Raw genomic sequence first — 19,916 nt, forward strand, 5'->3', positions numbered from 1 at the left:
TCTGCCCTGGGATACAAAGCAAACTTACATAACTGTTATGAACTTCGCCACTTGCTTTCGAGAGCAAATGCAATTTGCTTCAAACAGGCAACTGGAACATTGAGGGTTACAACAATGTGCACAGTCCCAATCACAGGGTCATCCAGGCTGTTTGGTTGTACATATAACGTACTGTACAACTGTATATGAGTTCAGCTTCCAGAAGAAAATCAGAGTTTGTCAGGATAAATACTGATGTTCTTGCTTACTCAATGAATGAATGTGCAGTTCCAGAAGATATTCACACCCAACATCCATTCATGGCCAGTCTTTAGAAATTCCAAATTAAAGTATCAGGAATCAAGAACTCTAATAGAGAAAAAACCTCCATGTGGGGTATGAATCTTTTCTTGAAGAAAACAATGTCTGAGAAATCATTAATTACAAAATAATGTTTAAGAAACATCTTACCTTGCAGAGAATTTTGTAATCTACACTGTCTGGCCAGTTCATATACATGTATTTGACAAGTTGACACTGGGCATGTTTGTAAATTTGTGCACTTCAACATCACATTACTATGTAGTAGCACTGGCCAACTAAAAACAGCATAATTTAGTCAATTAATATACACTGTACATTATTAGGTTGAAATATTGGTGTAGATTGTTGCACATCAACAGATACAGAAACCATTTGCACCTGAATCATAACGAGTGAAAAATCGTGCATGAGACATTTACATGTACATGTAACAGCCCTCCACCTCAGAACCATCACAGATATGATATGATATTTTTAAACTCTCTGAAATTTCAGATTATTCAAGATTTAAACATATGTACATACATCATCTGGGGCAACCCTAAAACATTGAATTTGGAAACCGAAATCCGGAATCCAGACTCTGGAATCCAGAATCCGGAATCCAGAATCCGGAACCAAAAACCAGAATCTGGAATCCAGATATTATGAATGATGATAGAAATAATTCACTTCAGCAATGTCTAATAAATAAATATGAGCAAAAATCATTTTGTTGTTATTTATTTTCTTGGCTTTACTTCAGCCACAGACTGTAATTGCTAAAAAATTATTGACTACTTCTGAACAACCCTTAGCTGTATATCTGGCCCCGTTGTTCAAAAGCTGCATAAATCTATCCATTGGGTACATCACTATCCAGTCAGGGTTACTGATTTTTTGGGTGGATAGAGTTACTCATAGCCTGCGAGCAGGCTCTAATATCTGTCTCTATTGTCTGAGCAGGCTAAATAGGTGTCTAATGTTTCTCTGCATTGGCATGTCACCAACAGCCTTCATGCGGCTTTGCCACTCACACCCCCAGCCCAAACACGAGAGCCTGCTCATAGGCTAAGTTACCCATCTTTTGTTCAAGCTGGCCCTGGTGAGAGCCCAGTTCTTGTCTAGATCAAATTGCTCTGAGAAGACTGGTGAGCAGCACATTAACAACAAGCTATTATAGGCTATTGCAGTGAGCTTCTGGCAGTGTTTTAGCATCTTTGAACAGCATGTGGTCTGATCTGTCAGCAAGTGAGAAGCAGACGGAAGTAAGTGTGCAACATTTCTACAAATTGTTTTAATATGATGGCCGCCAAGAATATGAAATGCTGATTTGTCACAGTATCAGTGTGGAAATTGTGTTAACCTGGAATTGGTCTCGTATCTGTTGGAAAAATCAAATTTCAATTTTAGACCAGACGGGTTAGCCCTTGGACTTCGAAATTGGGGGGCGTGACCGTCAATGTACAGGGGGCTGCCACTGATGGATATCCTGTTCTCTATGACATTTTCTATCTTGTTCAGTATGTACTAGACATAAAGGATAAATTTATACTTCCGGTAAATTGAAGATCACGTATTAAACAAAATGGCAATTACCAGCAAGCTTATTTTAGACACTCTCGAGGTGCTTGGAATAAAATTAAGACGCACTTTACTGAGATTCTCATAATCATAGCCCTCACTAAAAATAACGGTTGCACGATTTCAACAGACGGGGAATTTTTGTTTCAAAAAAGGTTAAGTTTGAGGTCCTTTTTACTTGGCAGCTTACTTTTTACAGTCGAAAAGCTAAGCAAAACAATTTTCGCGTATTTGAAGAACTTATTTTCTTTGATTTGCGGATTCCGGTTTCCAGTTTCTGGATTCCGGTTTTTGGTTCCAGATTCCGGATTCCGGTTTCTGGGTTTTAGGGTTGCCCCATATTTAACATATTGTTTGCTTCACATTCAGTTTACACATGGCTGTTATCCAGCATAGGCAGACTTATAAGTTTTCCTTCAAAAATATATTGCAACAACTATTGCATCTTTCGTTACCTATTCTTGTGATGAAATGACACAAAATTCAAGAACAAGAAGTCATAAGCATAAAACTAACTTACGTGGTAGTGCTTACAGTTCCTCTTACTGTCTGCATATGCCGTCCATAAACTGATGCTGCCTGGACAATGTACTGATTATTTTTCTGATCACACCTTTTAAAACGTCACTGTTATATAATTTGTCCTGAAAAAGCAATACATGAAATGTTATGCCTTTGGCACTCACCAAATACCTTTACATGATGTATAATGTACACCATATCAACATTCACAATTCTCTTTACTTTCATTGTAACTCTTTTGTGTCATTTTCCCTCACCTGAAGACAGGACTTCCACATTAGGTTATAATTTGCCTCTGGAATCTCTATGAATTCACAGGGAGTGATAACAATTAAATCATGACTAATTTTAGCAAAGGAGGCGTTCAAATGTCAGATTTTAATGCTAAGTTTATACAGTAACTTTACATTACTCTTCGTACATATATATAACCTCTCAATTATTGCACCTATAGACAGAAGGTGTGCTGGGGGAAGAAATGTTCTAAACTCTCTGAACTTTTCCCCCTTTAACCTGTAATAGGATGACTATTATGAACTACAGTTTGTAACCAACACCAACATCAGGTTATGTATACACATGTATATTTTGTTGTCGTCTGTAATCATAAAAAAATAAAAATTTAAAATCCTCCATAAAGTTCATACTCAATAACACTGCTACATGTAGCGCTGTTACTGGAAATCAATTTAAGTGAAACTGTTGAAACAGCTTTGCCAAAATTTTTCCTAGCAGTTAAGGCAGGATAACAGAATATACATGTAGCACACAGCAAAGGCTAGAGATACACACATGTTAGTTATCAGTTAGGATTTGGTGAGCTTCTGTGCTGTAGGTATGGTGGAAAATAATAGATTATCAGAAATGAAGGTTCCTGAGACATTTTGACAGCACTGAGAGGAATTAATATATAAATTCACAAAAGAAGAAGTTCTTGCCCTGTACAGTTCTCTGTAATAAAAATATCATTTACATATGAGTCATTTATTATATGTGGTTTGTGTTTAAAGCCGATATAATGCACACTCTGATTGGCCAATTCCAGTGCATTATTTACATTTACATGGTATACCTCGGTAAAACCATAAAACATTGCATGCGACTAAAATAAAAGATATAAAAAAATAAAAAATAAAAAGAAATGCCTAATTCATAACAATTTAAAATACTCAACACTAAAATGAATGTAATTCTTTACTTGAAAATTATTCTCCCGTAATGCCCATGGTCTAATTACAGGCATGCTAAAAAGTCCTAACACAAAGTAAAAGGAAATTAAGAAAACTATTGCTTTTTTCCGGAAAATTGTAGCGACTGAAGACAGCGATGGAACACTCTGAGAGTGCATTCTATCAACCTGATGAGATAAAATTTAAGGAGAATAGAGAATTCACGAAGTTATATCACAAACAAATTGGTACAGGACAGGAGAAAGGAAACTGTACAGCCAGGAAGAAACTGAAACTTTCTTCGACCAGCAAAAAAGTATGCATGCACAACAAAGAAAACAGTCAGTGACATTCATTTAATAAGTTAGTTAATAAAAAATTAGTGTGAAGAAGAGAGCAAAGAGAGAGAGAGTGGAGATAGGAGAGCGCTCTCTCCAACTAAATTGTGTATATATGTATGTAAAAGTTATTCTTATTACTGAGAAACGGTCAGGGCAAGAACTTCTATTACACTGTTCAATTTACCAAGTTAATTAGTACTATCTCACTTTTTTGGAACATTTCCATATTAAGTGTAAATACCGCATTGGGGAATAACCTCTTATTAACAAAATAGGGTCCATGTACCCCCAACCAAAAGCAATGGCACAAATAACATGAAATAGCCAATCAAAATCAAAGCAGGGCTTTATTTGCAGATAGGATTGCCATGCATAATCGTCTACTCGACATTTTGGACTATATAAGCATTTCACCAAACCGAACTAATTGGACAGACAACAAAATAAAACGAGGAAATCTACATTATAAACACAAGATGCATATCACTACATCTGAGCTCGAGTATCAACAGCAAATCCCTTTTCAATGAACGGTGACCGAATAAAAGAGAGGATAAAGAAACTTCGTTTAAGCTTGCGGTGTTAAAGTTTAAAAATTATTCACGCTTAAATTTGAATATTACTGAGAGTCTGTATTTTTGCCGACGGCTTAATTTAGCTATGCAGTCATTTTATTGGCAGTAGCTTTACCAGTCTTCACCTAATTTAACCTCGGAATTCACAAAAGCATTTCGCCAAACCGAATAAATTGAACTAACAAAACGAGGAAATCTCCATACTTTGTAATCACAATATGCAAATATTCACATAGGAACAAAAGTAAATTTAGCAAATCCTGTTCGCTTCGGCTTAAAATGGTTTGTAGACCTTTCTTGGTTCAGTTTTCAACAACAGAAGAACAAATTTTAGCAGTCTACGAAGCGGCAGTGCTTAAACTAAATCAGAGAAAACTTCAAAACTCGCCCGGCCGTGTTTACAAGTACGATTTTGGTTAAGCTTATTTTTAGATGTGAGGTTATAAGCTTAAATTGACGACGAAAATCGATAGAAAACATAATTTGTTTACAACTTACAGCAACCTCCAAAGCGACCCACGTGTTATTGTTTAGAGACGAGCGAAATTAAAACGATGCAATTTTTAAAATCTCTTACAGCATGGCTTCAAATAAGGAAGACTTTTAATGGATTCCAATTGAAAATAAGCTTATATCGCCGAGGCAACTTGTTAATTTTCATACCAAACGCAACAACAAAAGTCACTTACCGCAAGTTGGCAATTCAGTTCGGCCAGTGTAAATCTTCCAGGCAGAAACTTGCAGCAAAAGTTGTGAAGACTAAACTGAAGTTATATTTTCGATAGATCAACGAATCAACCACTTCTTTCCGCTACGTTTACTGTTTTGCAATTTCTCTAAAACACTCGGGTACGTTTGATTTCTCTTGTTCATGACCTGACCAAATCAGGTGACTTTTCAATTTTCTTGAACGGCTGCACAGCATCACGTTCGCGCGAATTTTGAACTTGGCCATGGGGAGTTCGGCAGTCTTCTGAATCAATTTGTCGGGTACTTTCGCCTCCTTTCTATAGCCCTCGTTAGCTTTGGTTCACGGCATTGTTCGGTATTATTTCACCTCCTTTCTCTAGCCCTTGACTAGCTATAATTCACGGCATTGTTCAGTACTGTTTCGCCTCCTTCCCCAGCGCTGGCCCGCTCAGTCTTTTTCGCGATCTTCTCCGCTACTTCTTTGCCTGTTAATTCTTGCTCTCTGTCTTTTGCTTCAGCGCAACCCTGTCTTAAAAATATTAAATCAACCTCCGCTATCGTTTTTCTTTAAAAATCCCGCCAAGAAAAATGGCATTCTCCCGCTACCAACTGAGGGTGCATGTCTCTGTCAACCTATCAGCTGGAGTATGGCCGCCATCTTGCGCGACTCCGTCGTCGTCTTCGTCGTCGTCGTCGTCGTCATCGTCGTCGTCGTCGTCGTCGTCGTCGTCGCCGTCGTGCGTACGCGCCCACGAGCAATACCGCTAGCCATGATAACCATGAGAAAATCAATTCATGGGTTTCCTTTTCTTCCCTATATGGGTATGGGGCTCCGCCGGAGCTCCGCTATAATACGTAACACCAGTCACGCAATACGTGTAGCGTGTTTAGTCTATGCAGTACATACATATATACATACATACATACATACATACATACAACCTTTATTTATACACGATAAAAGACGTCAAAGCTAACAAGTTTGTGGGGTCGTGTACTAATAAGATACATAAAATAACTACAATTAATAGATAAATAATTAATACAGTTAATAAAAAAAATTAATACAAGAATTAAGTAATTCTTATAAAAATATAATTTTGATAACAACGAATGAGATCAATAGTTAAAAATAAATAAAATTCTCCGATCTTTTGTTAATTATTTGTGGGGCTAAAACATTAAAATTAAATTCCTTAAAAGTGTTACAATTAACAACATTCTTCAAAAAAGATTTCAGGTCTGTGCTCTCTAGTATCGATCTATTAGTTCGCCCTATAGCGTTCCAGAGGACAGCCCCTCTATAGGAAATGGAGTTTTAAACGTATTTGGAGACAAAACTCGGTACTATCAGCCCATGCTTCTGTCGTGAAGAAGGTCTGTCGCCGTGGATAATCAACTCTTCAGCCAAAGTGCTAGGGAGCATGCCATGATAACCCTTGAAAAAAAGTTTAATTAAAGAACGTTTATACATATATGTTAAAGTGTTCCACTTAACGGTAGCTAAAACGTCAACTGTTGGCATGTCCGGTGTAAAGCCAAAAATAATTCTAGCAGCACGGCAATGTTGTCTTTCAATGTTTTAAATAACTCTGTCTGATTAACCCCGCCCCAGACGGGCATCGCGTACGTAATGGATGGCTGGATAACCTTTACGTAAAGTGACTCGCACACATGACTGGGTAGAAACTTGGATTTCTTCAGGAGGCTCAATTTGTTTGCAAAGTTTTTAATGACTTCTTTCAGGTGAGGTATCCAGCTCAGGTTTTTGATCCAAGGTAACACCCAGAAGCCTGGCCGTAGCCTTGTATTCAATGATGGACTTGCCAATATAAATGGCAGGCAGCGGACCAATAAGCCGAGCTTTGGAGAGTAACATTACCTCGCACTTGCCAGGATGTGGAGTAAGGCGGTTGTTAACACACCAGGTGAAAAGTTCTTCCAGGGCACAATTTAGTGAATTGCAGGCGACGTCTTGCGAGGAGCCTGTACAGAAACCCGTAGTGTCATCAGCGTACATAAAAGTATCTCCAGATTTAATGAATGAAGGTAAATCGTTCGTAAAAAGCGTAAACAAAGTAGGACCCAACACCGAGCCCTGTGGTACTCCGCACCTAACGTACATTTTCGATGATTCTTTTCCATTTATCGTCGTGAACTGCTTTCGATTCGAAAGGTAGCTATCCATCCATGCATAGAGTTCTCCATCAATGCCGAACTGTCCATGTAATTTGTCCAATAAGCGCGAATGTAATACGCTATCAAAGGCTTTCCTGAAGTCTACAAAAGCGACAGCGACTGTGAGGCCGTCATCAACAAACTTCCTCCATTTCTCTGTAAGATGAATGAGAAGTAGCTCAGTGGAGTGAGCCTTCCTATAGGCCCACTGATTAGGAGTTATCAAGTTATTGTTCGTCACATGATTGACAATGGCGGTATTGATTTCAGATTCGAGCAGCTTGCTTGGAACCGACAAAATAGAGACCGGACGATAATTTCCTGGATCGGTGCTGTCATCCTTTTTGAAAATCGGGGACACCCTTGCAAGTTTCCAACCCTCGTACGCAGTTCCGTGGTGGATGCTCCATCGGAAAAGGCTCGTGAGGTGAGGGCTCACTGCATGACTGGCTAATTTCAAAAGTTTTGGAGAAATACCGTCAGGACCGGTAGACTTATTGGATTTAAGATGCTTTATTTGTCGCAGAACGCCAACTTCAGAGAGATTGACCTCAGAAAGTGATGGTACGATTTTCGTCTGTGTCACCAAATCAGAAGACAGCGATCGTGTGATTGAAGGCGGGAGATCAAGCGCCAATTTCTCACCAACCGAGGCAAAATAGGTGTTCCTCAAGCAAGCTTTCTCGTCGTCCTTAACAACAATGTGACCCGACTCAGTTTTTAGTGGACCAACAACAGTTTGCTTCTTCGGTGCAGTGGCTTTTCGCACTAGATTCCAATATGCTCTAGTAGTCTTAATCTCAGTAAACAACTCATTGAAGTACATAGCTTTGGCCTGACGAAGGTCAGTGGTAATTTCGTTTCGAATCCTCTTGTACTCGCTCCAATTATGTGGGCATTTAGTGTTCACGGCCAATTTGAATAGTTTGTATCTTACGTTAATCTTAAGACGGATACTGTTTGTAATCCAAGGAAGTGAGGAGCTTCTGACCTTTACATCTTTAAGAGGTGCGTGTTGATCACACACATCAAGGAATAACTTGTTCCACGCCCATAGTTTGTCATCAGGATCGTCAAAAACAGAGGCAACATGAAAGGGCGCGAAGGAAATATCCTGCTGGAAGTTGGCCTCATTAAATTTCTTGTAGTTCCTAGATTTGATTATTTTAGCGGGAGGCCGTTTTTGTGTCAGTCGAATAGAAGCGTGAATTAAGCTGTGATCAGAAATCCCCAAGTGGAAAACACCAGATGAATGGATCAATTCTTTCTTGGATGTCACAATTAGGTCAATTAGCGATTCACAAGTTGGTGTAACACGAGTTGGCGATGTTATTGTATTCTCTAAATTTAAAGCATCAAAAATACTCAACAACTTTGCTGCGTTCTTGTTCCTTGATACAGTGTTCGGAATGTTCAGATCGCAGTTTAAATCTCCTAATAGGAAGATATATGATGATCTGAGCCATGCGCTTTCTAATTGTTTCTGAAATTTATCGAAGAAGTCATTATCATCTGGTGCTCTGTAAATAACAGAAAATAAAGCAGTTACTGATGGGAAATTCCCTTGAATCCAGATAGCCTCAAGGTTCTTATCAGACAGATCTCTTCTGTAAATGACAGTCAGATTTTCCGCGTAGTACAGCACACACCCTCCTCCTTTACGTTTTGGCCTATCCAAGCGGAAAAAGCGAAGACCCTCAATTTCGATATGAAAGTCAGAAACAGAACTGTCGAGATGCGACTCTGTTATTGCGAGAATGTCGAAATTACATAATTCTTGTAGCAAGCGAATCTCATCAATCTTCGATCGAAGGCTCCTAACATTAAGGTGCGCAACTTTAAAATCTTTAACAGATGATTGCCGCAGGCTCATTGCAAACTCCCTCAAACTGTCATCTACAACAGAGGGTTCTGCATAATCATCTGAGAAGCCGATGCACAAATCTCTAGCAACACCTGCGTAAGCCTCCTGCGAATTGATTATCGAAGAACCAGGACTATCATTCGGTTTTCAAAGACAGAATCACTGAACTTCGGTAAAGAGCAGAAGGAACAGGTCCAAGGGAGATTAAAATTCTTAAGATAGTATTTGAAAGTCGCTTTGCTCATATTGATGCACATTGCATGAAACCACCTTTGACATTCCACACACAAAATGACGTCTTGATTATTTCGCACGTTGCATTGGCATTCTCCGCAAGGATATTTAGCGGTATTTCTCTTCTTCGGTCCAGGATTCGGATGAATATCCCCCGACTTCAAGTGCAGTTGAAACGAGCTTGTAGCTCCCGTGTTGTGAGGCACCCTAAGCAGCGTGAACGTCCTCCGGCGTGTATGCCTCGAAGGAAGTCGAAATGATAAAACTTCTTCCAGGAATTTTAATCTTAATGCTTCACAGCTGCTTCGGCTGGTATGGTTGCTGCGTTGATTTGGTTCCAGAACCACATATGAAACAAGGAGCAATAAGCAAAGAGGAGCCCAAAAGGGTTTAGAAACTGCGGAGCCACACATTACACGTGTCGCCGCCATCACTGACGGGGTTGTCCACGTGACTTTGAAATTATATTTTGGGCTTTTATCTGTAGTTTTATGTACCTTGCGTGAAATATCAAAAACGATGGTGTAATGACGACATGGATCAACTCTCGTTTTGTATATTTCCCACAAAGCAAGGCCCACAAATGAACAAAACTCAACAGTATAGAGTTCTTTGAACATACCGTATTATGCAAATTTGAGAAGAGACTGTCGCGAACTTTTACATTTTACCTGTGTGAACCTTAATTGCCCAGAATTTTTTTCCCACATTATTATAGTAGAAACGACACTCTTTTGCACAGAACTTGTTTTAGTTCCATATCGCACATACCGAGATGTGTTTTAAGCCCGTAAAACTACGCAATTTTTGCCATTTTCATAGGGGCTTGAAAAGGCAATTTTTCGACGGTCGACGGAATCTTTCCAAATACCTGAAAAATTTAAAACTTGCTGTTGTTAGATAGAAGAAAGATAAAGCTCTTATGCTAAGTTTACCCCGTGTTCTAGTTTTGTAAATTGGTTCAATGCGAATACCGAGAACTTCGTCAATTTTCCAGATATTTTTTGCATATTTAATGAGGCAAAAATCTGTATTTTCGTTTTTTGCGAATTTCTCTAATACTTTAAATTGAAAGAAAATCGGAATAACATTTTCGAAAGTAGCTGCCTAAAAGAGTTCTTTAGGCAAAGTTTCAGGATTTTCGAGTTTTCGAACCTCGCCAGCCATTCTCGATATTTCCAGTCAGCGACTCTTAAACTTGCCAATTAATTTTTACTAGCAATCAAGCTGAGATAAACCTTTACATGACTTTGTGCCCTTAATTAAATATGTTGGGCTGTCATAATCAATGGAAGTTTAACTGGAGGTTTGGAAGGGCCCCTAAGGGGGTGCATAAATGAAGCAGGAACTTGTAAATTTGACAGCGTGATTGAACAATATATGTGAAAAATATGGAGTTCTCATATGCATGTTTTGACAAGACAGGTGTTAAAGAAGAAGGGTGGTGGGGGAGGCATCCAGCCTTTAAAGGGTAAATGTTCATCAGAATCCCTAAGTAATACCTAGTGTGGCATTCTAAAAGGGAATTTGTGCATTATGACATGACTGTTCCTTCCAGTGGAATTCCCTGCAAAAAAAAGAAAGTGTCTTTAATAACCTGTTTTCAGTGGAATGCAACTTTTTACATGAACAAAAGGGAAGTATTAGCTGATTATGACAGTAATAGTATAGCTGCCAAATTACCCGATTGCAACCTCGTTTTTAATTTATAGAAAATTGCCGCCAATAAAAGTGTGAGAAAACATGACGTCACCTTTACGTCAACAGGTGGCTCAGGCGGCGAAACTGGTGGGTGGCCCGTTTAGGTTAGGTTAAGAGGGCGGAAAATAAATGGATTCTAGATGGCCGCCGCGTAAATCTTATACCCAATACCCTCTCGCTGGGTCTGACGTCACGGCAAGGGGGGATGCCCCCTCAATAGGCTGAGGTCATGGAAAGGGAGATACCCTCTCTGATAAGAATATAAAAAGCTGATATAAGAAGATTCCTGATAGGCTTTTTCTTATAATGCGAGCGATGGAACGATAGGTCGATATTCTTAAAGCAATTGAGCATTTTAATCCTTACCGCAATCACATTCGATCTCTGATAAGAAATATTACAACAGAATTTCTGTGGCCTTGTTATTAGACGCCTTTCCGTAAAACATCATCTAAAGATCACATGAGAATTGTTTTTTCCCTTTTACGTTTTCCTCCACCGAAATTTATATGCTTCGTAAGTGTTTTTCCCTTCCGGGAACAAATCGAAAGATTTCTCAGAAAAAAAAATGAAAACAGGGTTAACTTGTGAGTAGAAGACACCGCTGGGGAAGAAGTCGCCTGTCATAAGACAGTCTGGTCTGTCAAGTTCGACACACATGAGGGGACAAATGGCTAGGAAATTGATTTGTTTAAAAAGAAACCTTGTTATGGTTTGAAAACATACTTGGAATCGTTTATGAATAAAGGCCCTGGTGTTTTATTGTTATTTTAATTTTTTTTTTTCGAAAAACATTGTCGTGTGGTGTGAGTGCGTTCCAAGAAAGGTCTTAAAGTGCCTACCCAATGTCATTTTTCTTGATTTACACCGAAGACAGCGTTGAGGATATATTATGAATATCGAAGTGCAAGAACAGAAATTTTGCCAGTCGTTGGACCAGTTGATCCAAAACATCACCCAGCTGACCATCACGTTGATGTCCAACGTGGTCGAGAGGTCGCCCCAGTTATACATGAAAACCAAGCTTACCTCGTTGAGTTGCATTGTTAGTTTATCTCAAGTAGTGGTGAAGACGCAACAAGCCTGGAAGCCATGGCAGAACCAGCATCTATTCCAGTAGAGATCGCTATTCCTTTGGAAGAACGGATCCACGATCAAGCCCCTCTCCCATCACCACAGACAGTACATAAAGAAAACACCATGTAGAAAACAAAAAAAAAAACAAGGATCCACACATGCCTCTAGAGGCCATTTCGCTCTTGGAAGGAACGTGCTTGAAAGCAGCGGCTGTGCAATTGGAGCCCGACGTCTTGCACTCCTTGGATTCGCTCTATGCCTTCTACCATTGTCAATGGTGGTGTAACAGTCACATGTACCGTGTTTTCAAGGTATACCAGGCTCTCTTCAATGAATGGGCTTACTAGTGGTGGCTGCTGGTGCGATTACCAGTTCCATATTCGCGAATACCATCTGTCCAAACCCCAAGGCGCGTGAATACGAGTACCTCCTGTTACCAGTGAATCCCTTTTGTTAACTTCATCGAGTGGACGTGTATGATGTTTAACAACGAACACCCAATACACTGAAAAATTTACAAAATGAAGTGTCTCGTTAGACGTTTGGTCGGATCATACAGATCAGAAAGGGGTACAATAAGAGGGACGTCAGTGATGTTGAACAGATAGCGGAAGAAGACGAACACGGTGAGGATAACGAATATGAAGAACTAGAGGACGAATCAGAGGATGAAGAACATGACAAACCAGAGGAGAAAGAAGATGAAGAACCAGAGGGGGAAGAAGATGAGGAAGAAAATCCTTGGGTGGGCATTTAAGATGAAGTCGAGGAGCGAAATAAAGAAAAACTTACCTATAATCTGGCTATCTGAAACATGGAATCACACTGCCAGTGATGAATCCACGAATGTTTTCCCTTAACACGCCCCCTTACTCCCGAGCCAGAGGGTGGTTACTTACGAATTTCTTTTTTTCTTTAATTTAGTAGAGAAAAATTCGTTGATAGTTCAGAAAATATTTCTAAGAGTCATAAAAATGGTAACGACCGTTGCGAAACGGACAACTGCTCCGAAGGCTCAGTGAATATTTGCCAATGCTCACTGAGCCTGAGGCGAATAATTGTTTAAGTATAATTTTCAGAGGTAAATATCAAGGAATAAAATAACGGATTAAAACATAACAACATAGACGCAATTGTTTGTTTGCATGCACTTATACAACCGTAGTTTTAATAATAAACTTGCACGTGCATCGATTCCGAATCAATTTACTTATCGAGTTTGGCAGTAAGACAAACAAACGAAACAATACGAAAAATGAATTCATCCGGTACCTTTCTTTTATCGTTGCTGACTTTATTCACAGTTGTCATCATCGTCTAAAAATGATTAGCTTTTTAAATTTCGCTCAATCGATCTCACCTAGCTGCAGGCGATCACTGAGTTTACGACTCTATAATGCCTTAAATACGAGTTCTCGAAAGGATTTTAAGTTCAAGGGCGCAGCGTTCATTTTGAAAATTCTCCGTTCTTTTAAATATTCTGGACTTGGAATGGTGCCTTCCGAATAAATGAAAAAATTATTCAGAAACTGTACGCTATGTTTACTTGGAAATCTCTCAGTCGTCCAAACGAGGTGGAATATCGAGACTCTGGTCTCTGGGTCTTTTATTTGCCAGAAGTCTATCTTGCATGATCTCCGTCTAACTTCACTACTTCCACTTCGCTGCTGCCTCTGCTTAAGTAATTGACTGACAAATGCACACGTACTTAAATATCACAGCGGTAGCTATGTGGCCACATGGGACGACTTAACTTGAAGGATGTGAAGTACACATGAAATAATTTATATCTGAACTGCGGTTGTAGATGAAAGTGAAGAATGATCATCGGAAAGAAGAAGCCTGGAAAAAAATCGGGACTTCAACGGGATTCGAACCCGTGACCTCCGCGATACCGCGATATCCGTGCGATGCTCTACCAACTGAGCTATGAAGCCACACATTGGGAGCGAGGTCAATTCATTAAGCTCATATCTTCCCGTGAGGAGTGAAATGATGTGAAGTATACATGAAATAATTCTTTCCAATTGCTGAAATTGGAAAATTTAAGCTATTGGAAAGTAATAATAATCAAATCGTTCTAAATTGTCAAAATTGTCTAAATTGTATAAGCCCTATAACACAAGCCTAGATATGGCCTTGTCCCTGATACGTGGCTACCCGTGGGTGGGAGGGTGTAAAGGAATTCGATGCTAAATCAAGTGGTAGATGTTAATGGCAGGGATCTTTTATATGATAACCCGGGTTATTCTCGCATTTTGATTGGTTTTTGCCTATGATCTATTAGAGGACAGACGCACGATTGACATCATTAATACAAAGCTTTCCCTCTGTGTTTTAAAATGACGGAAACTTTTAACAATTTAGATAATATTTTACGTGACTGGGTAAAGGATAAGGTACAAAAAAAAAGTCTTGTAGAGGCATTGAACCGGTGCGAGAAGCAGTAACAAAAAAGATCAAACCGTTTCTTTTCTAAGAAATGACTGAAAAAATACTCGAGCAGTCTCAGTCGACAGTCGAGCGAGTCTAAACCAAGTACAAAATGGGTCTTGGTAAGCCGAGAACCACTGCTTTATCTCAAATTTAACAAGCCTGATAAACAAAATATTGATGAGATTAATTTATTTAACAAATTCAACTTTTCTCATTCTCAAATTAACTGTTGATACACTAATTGATATCAAGAATAAAACATCGAAACATCACTTCTTGAAATCAGTTTAAATAAACAGATAACCTTGCTTTCCGACATGCGAATGCTCCAGCCCGTTTCAGGGGACAGCAGCAAGCAAAGTATAGCAAACTACAGCTCACGGCCAGCTTTATCACAGTTAAAAGGTGTCTCCGACACTATTTTAAACTCATATGAGAATCACCAACCACAGACGACACAAATTTCCTCCATCACTAACGTTCCTTTCATTCAAAAGTCGAATCGAATAGCCTCCAGCTTAACTGCAACCGCAAGTTTTCCCAGCGTATCGTGAAAAGCTGGACCGGTCACGTGCGTATGATTAGCCAATCAAATTCGAGGATTTAGGATTCTTGCCCGCTCAGATGCTTGAGAAAAAAATAAGTGTTTTTTATCATTTTTCCTCCGAATGAACACTTTGAACTCTTGCATTGTTCTCTGTCCAATATTAAATCAACGCACAAATGAACACCGTTATTCAGCCATCGGAAAACACCTTGAAACACAGCAAGGGAACAACAAAACAGAGACTGGCCACCTTTTCAAAGTTCTGAGGAAATGTAACAGCAAATTCGATTGCTAAGTCTACGAGATGCCGTAGGTAAAGGATCGACATCAAGCGTTCTCTTAACACGCAAACCGACTCCATTCGCGCCAAACTTTTTACGTAACACTTTCGCACACGTTTCTTTGTATTGCGTTTCTTACCTTGAGAATTATACGCAGAGGACCCGCAAATATTTTATGTATTGTTCATATTTTATATACTCTAAGTAGACGTTATACTTTTTCACTTTTTACCTTGACAATGGAAACCGAAACCTTGTTTGTTGTTTAAATGTGTTTTACAAATCTTTTAGCGTTAAACCTCTTGTTCTACTTGATAGCAAAAATCGTAAGCGAACTTAGGATCCACTTTGTTTTTCCCCGGAGTGTGACGTTGAAAACTAGAATTTTTGCGGAAAAGTTTAGCCCAGATAATAGTAAGGATTTGGCGAGTTTGAAATGCTCACATCGTGAAAAAACGATGTCACATCTAAAATATGCTCTTCTGCTGTCCAACTAACTATTTTGGCAGATCTTTCAGTAAATCAAAGCTAAATATCGCAGAAAGTGGGAATAAAGTGATATTCTTCGCTAAAACTTTTGGCGGGAAATGATTCTGGCTAATGATTTTTTTGGGGACTTTGCAAGACCAGTTACTCCGATTTACCTCAAATTTTTAACAATTTTAACTAAACTGGATAGTGACGGCAGTATAAAAGACTGTCAAAAAAAATATCTTTTCTGTAGAAATAAGATACCGCACTTTTGAAAAACGAGTCGCTGAAAATGGCTAAAATTGAGTCACGCCCATGAACGATTCAGCGGCGATAGATGGCACCTCAAGAAGAGCGTAGGATTAAAGCGAAAAACCTCAAATATATCTCAGTCAACCAATAAGGGGACAAATATTATCGCAAAAAATAAGACTTTCTGGAATTTGTAAGAAGTATCTTTTAACCTCACCTAAAGTTGCCGGAAATTTCGGCCATTTTAGACCGCTTGCGAGGCCAAAATTACGATGTGGTGATATCTCAAAGAAAAACGAACACCTACCTCGTTAAGTGCCATGGTTGTTAATCTTTTCGGATAGCTTTTATACTGTAAAAATTAAGATAAAGATAAACAGCCGACCTCAATCTTTTCCTGCTGCCCGGTTTTCTCTGACAATGACACTTAACTGAGATACGAAACTTCATATTTTCAACTAAAGGAGTACGTTGTATGTAATTAGCAGGACGAAACTCATATTTTGAATAAAATTTGCCCATATTTGTCCTTAAGACACTGAAGCAAGTAAAAGACAAGTGAAGAGTAATATCTTTAGCTGAATATATTGCAGCAGAAACCGTGTTATATTTCCAAAATCTTTGCAAGAGGTGATGTGTGATGATGTTTGATGTGTGCCTATATGATAAGTGAAGCTTTGGAGCTGCCGGACTGGCTCATAGCTGCAGGACCTTATCCCAGTTTCTATAGTATGAAGCCGCTAGGAGTACTTCGACTTCCCCTGGGGTGGAAGCTAGTCCATCGCAGGTCACTCCCCCGGAATTTGTCAGCTTTTCCCAACAATTGGCTGGTACCCATTTATACTCCTGAGTGGAGAGAAGCACTGTGTGAGAGTTAAGTGTCTTGCCCAAGAAAACAACAGTGTCCCCGGCCAGGGCTCGAACTAGGACCGCTCGATCCGGGGACGAGCGCACTAATCATGAGGCCACCGCGTCTCTATTTATATGATAAGTTAAGATTCAAATAAAATAAACTAGTCATAATTTCTGAAAGATTTTCAATAAAAAAAATTGTGGACAATTCTGTCATCCCTTCTAGTAAAAATATGTTCTCAGAGACCAATTAACTCACGAATTTACAGGCACACTGACGCACTTGCAGCCTACACTCTGTAAACAGGAGCAATGAGCTGCGGAACGTAGCCTGTCGCCAACTAAGCCTCAAAACGGACGAAAAGACAGCAACTGTACTAACACGCGTTAACGACAGACTTATTATTTTGCACAGTAACTGTTATCACTAGTATCGCACTGGTTCCAGAACCGCAAGTTTTCCCAGCGTATCGTGAAAAGCTGGACCGGTCACGTGCGTATGATTAGCCAATCAAATTCGAGGATTTAGGATTCTTTAGGATTTACTGAATACAGAATTTCTCACATTACATTCCTTGTACCCAATCACCGCGCTGCATCTGATCTTGCATCTTTCATGCTCTCTTACACCGACTTGTTTTACATTGATCTGCTAAAATTGAGTTTACTAGTTCAACTTAGGCTATTATATGGGGCGCAACGAAGTCAGCGAGGACACTTTGTGACTCTGCCCTAATCTCCTATGTCTCAGGCTAAATATGACTGGTGTCACAAATGAAAGAGATCCTGCAATTCCGGGATCTCAGAATTTTCTAGATCGAGAAACAACATGGAAAGTATCCTGTAAGAGAGTTTTGTTTTCCCATTTTTGTTTTTATTATTCTTGTTTTCTGTAAGGTTGTATCCTATATCAGGAAGGGAACCTCCTAGCACACACTCTTTAATTTCCCTTTTATCGTGCAATTGACACTAATTGTGATTATTCGTTGGTAGGCACTTGGAAAACAATCAGTTGAACGACTTACCTGAGGATATTTTCCGCTACAATGAGATTCTGTTGCTCCTGTGAGTAGATCTCTCCGTGTAACTCTAGATTACCGTAACTAAATTCCCAACTAGCCAATCAGAAGCTGTGTCTACTGTCTTGATATCCTGAGACATCAAGTCACTGACCTGATATGGCTACAATATCAGGTCATTTGGCCGAATTTGGGTACGGTAAATACCTAATCGTTCCTTTCTGGTACGCTTTGGCGGCATTTCAGGCTGGTTTGATCTCGCCATGGGTATTTCGGCTAGACTACCTCTCGCAAAAGTACGAACCATGGTTCGGCCAAACTCGCCTGGTATGCCACTGCTCGCAATTTAAGAAAGTGAGTGGAAGAATAGTTTGGCAGGTAACAAGTCCGCCTGTTGAACGGCCACAGAACAAGCAACGGCGTGGAGTTCTCTATCCACTGCACTCAAAAATAAATTTAAACCTTTTTTTATGAACCACTAGATAGACGCGAGAATCCAAACTTTATGTCCAATAAGGTGGACGTCAGCGACATTTTCTTCCTTTTAAAGTTTCGGTCTTGATAACAAAAAATGCCACTCTTGTCTTCGAAGCAGTCTCCAATCGTTTGTCCAAGGTGTACTATCTATATATTTCTTTAATCTCTCGCATTCAATTTGGCGAAACTAAACTCTTTGGCTCTCTTAATTTCGTAATGTGTATTTTATGGGAAGGTGGGACATAAATTACGACGTAGAAAACTAGTAGAGCCCTACAATTCGAAGAAAAAACCTTGAATAAATCAAGTGAAGACAAGAGAGAATCTGCACTGCCTTCTTCGTTTACAAAACCATTGACATTACAAGCCTTTCCATAAACGTAGTCTAGTTCAGGGTTGCTGACGCCGTTTTGCATCGAATAGTCCATTTCGGCGGCTAAAATTAACAGCGCTTTTTAGTTAAGGTTTGGTACAAACAAAGTTTACCATGAGGATATGCAGGTGTGAAACAGTAAATTTAAAGAGTAATTTTGTTTCGGTCGGGCGATGTCAACGTACAGCGCTCTGATCTACTCTGATTGGTTAAGTGAGAGCAAAGTGTACAGAGCAAACTTAGTCATGCAAAGAAAACTTATGTGTGTAACAGAAACCGTAATGACACAACACTGTTCAATTGTCTTTCCTGTCAAAATTCGAAACATGTGAAGAACAGACGGAAAATATGCAATACTGATTGAGAAGCCCTTACGATTTCCTTCCATGCATACATTTCCTCTCAGGTCATGATTTGTTTTGGTTGAAAAGGTCCTTTTAAGAGCTGAGAAACTTTCCTTTGGAATGTCACGGGTAAACTCCAAATACCAAGGTCTCTTAATTCGCCGACGAGCTGACAGCCTCCTGTAGATTAAATCCAACCATGTACAGGTGTCGTCTTTTAACTCTGCTCCTGTGTTGAGTGATGATTCACAGAAAATGGAAAAAGGGTCTTTCCCTCGAGCACGTTGTTCGTAAAGACCTCTTCTTCTTTTTGCCTCTTGTTTAACAAAAAAATGCGAAATTTTCCCTTAGGTCACTGCATTCTATGAAACAATTGACCGCTGACTCAATAGCTTCTCTGTTTTGCCGCTTACCTCGTCACTGGATTCTTGTAGCTCTTCTGTGTCAACACGAGTCATTTCTTCGGGAACATCTTCAAATGGCACAGAAGCCGCCGTTTTGAATTTTGTTTTCAAGTTTTATGCGCGCGTCCGTTGATCCGAGATGCAATCACCCCGAGATTTTTGTTGGCGTGTGTGACGAGGGTGATTGATTGGATACAGAATTTGTGACATTACATTCTTTGTACCTAATCAGCTGCATTTGAT

General features: G+C 39.5%; 1 long non-coding RNA gene across 2 annotated transcripts in view; it reads right to left on the bottom strand.

Annotated features, from left to right (window-relative positions):
- Positions 1–6,018, bottom strand: part of LOC145495464 (uncharacterized) — a 337,143-nt gene extending 331,125 nt beyond the window's left edge. Inside the window, exons 1-4 of one of the 2 annotated variants that reach the window (XR_014050424.1) lie at positions 5,163–6,018; positions 2,902–2,986; positions 2,387–2,510; positions 26–578 (exon numbers count right to left, since the gene is read on the bottom strand). This is a non-coding gene — a long non-coding RNA (uncharacterized LOC145495464). Of the gene's footprint in view, positions 1–25; positions 579–2,386; positions 2,511–2,901; positions 2,987–5,162 lie in introns of those variants that run through there. The other variant, XR_014050422.1, reaches the window with a different exon arrangement.
- Between the last annotated feature and the right edge of the window lie 13,898 nt (positions 6,019–19,916).

Source organism: Orbicella franksi, chromosome 8, assembly GCF_964199315.1.
Source record: "Orbicella franksi chromosome 8, jaOrbFran1.1, whole genome shotgun sequence".
Taxonomy (NCBI): Eukaryota; Metazoa; Cnidaria; class Anthozoa; order Scleractinia; family Merulinidae; genus Orbicella; species Orbicella franksi.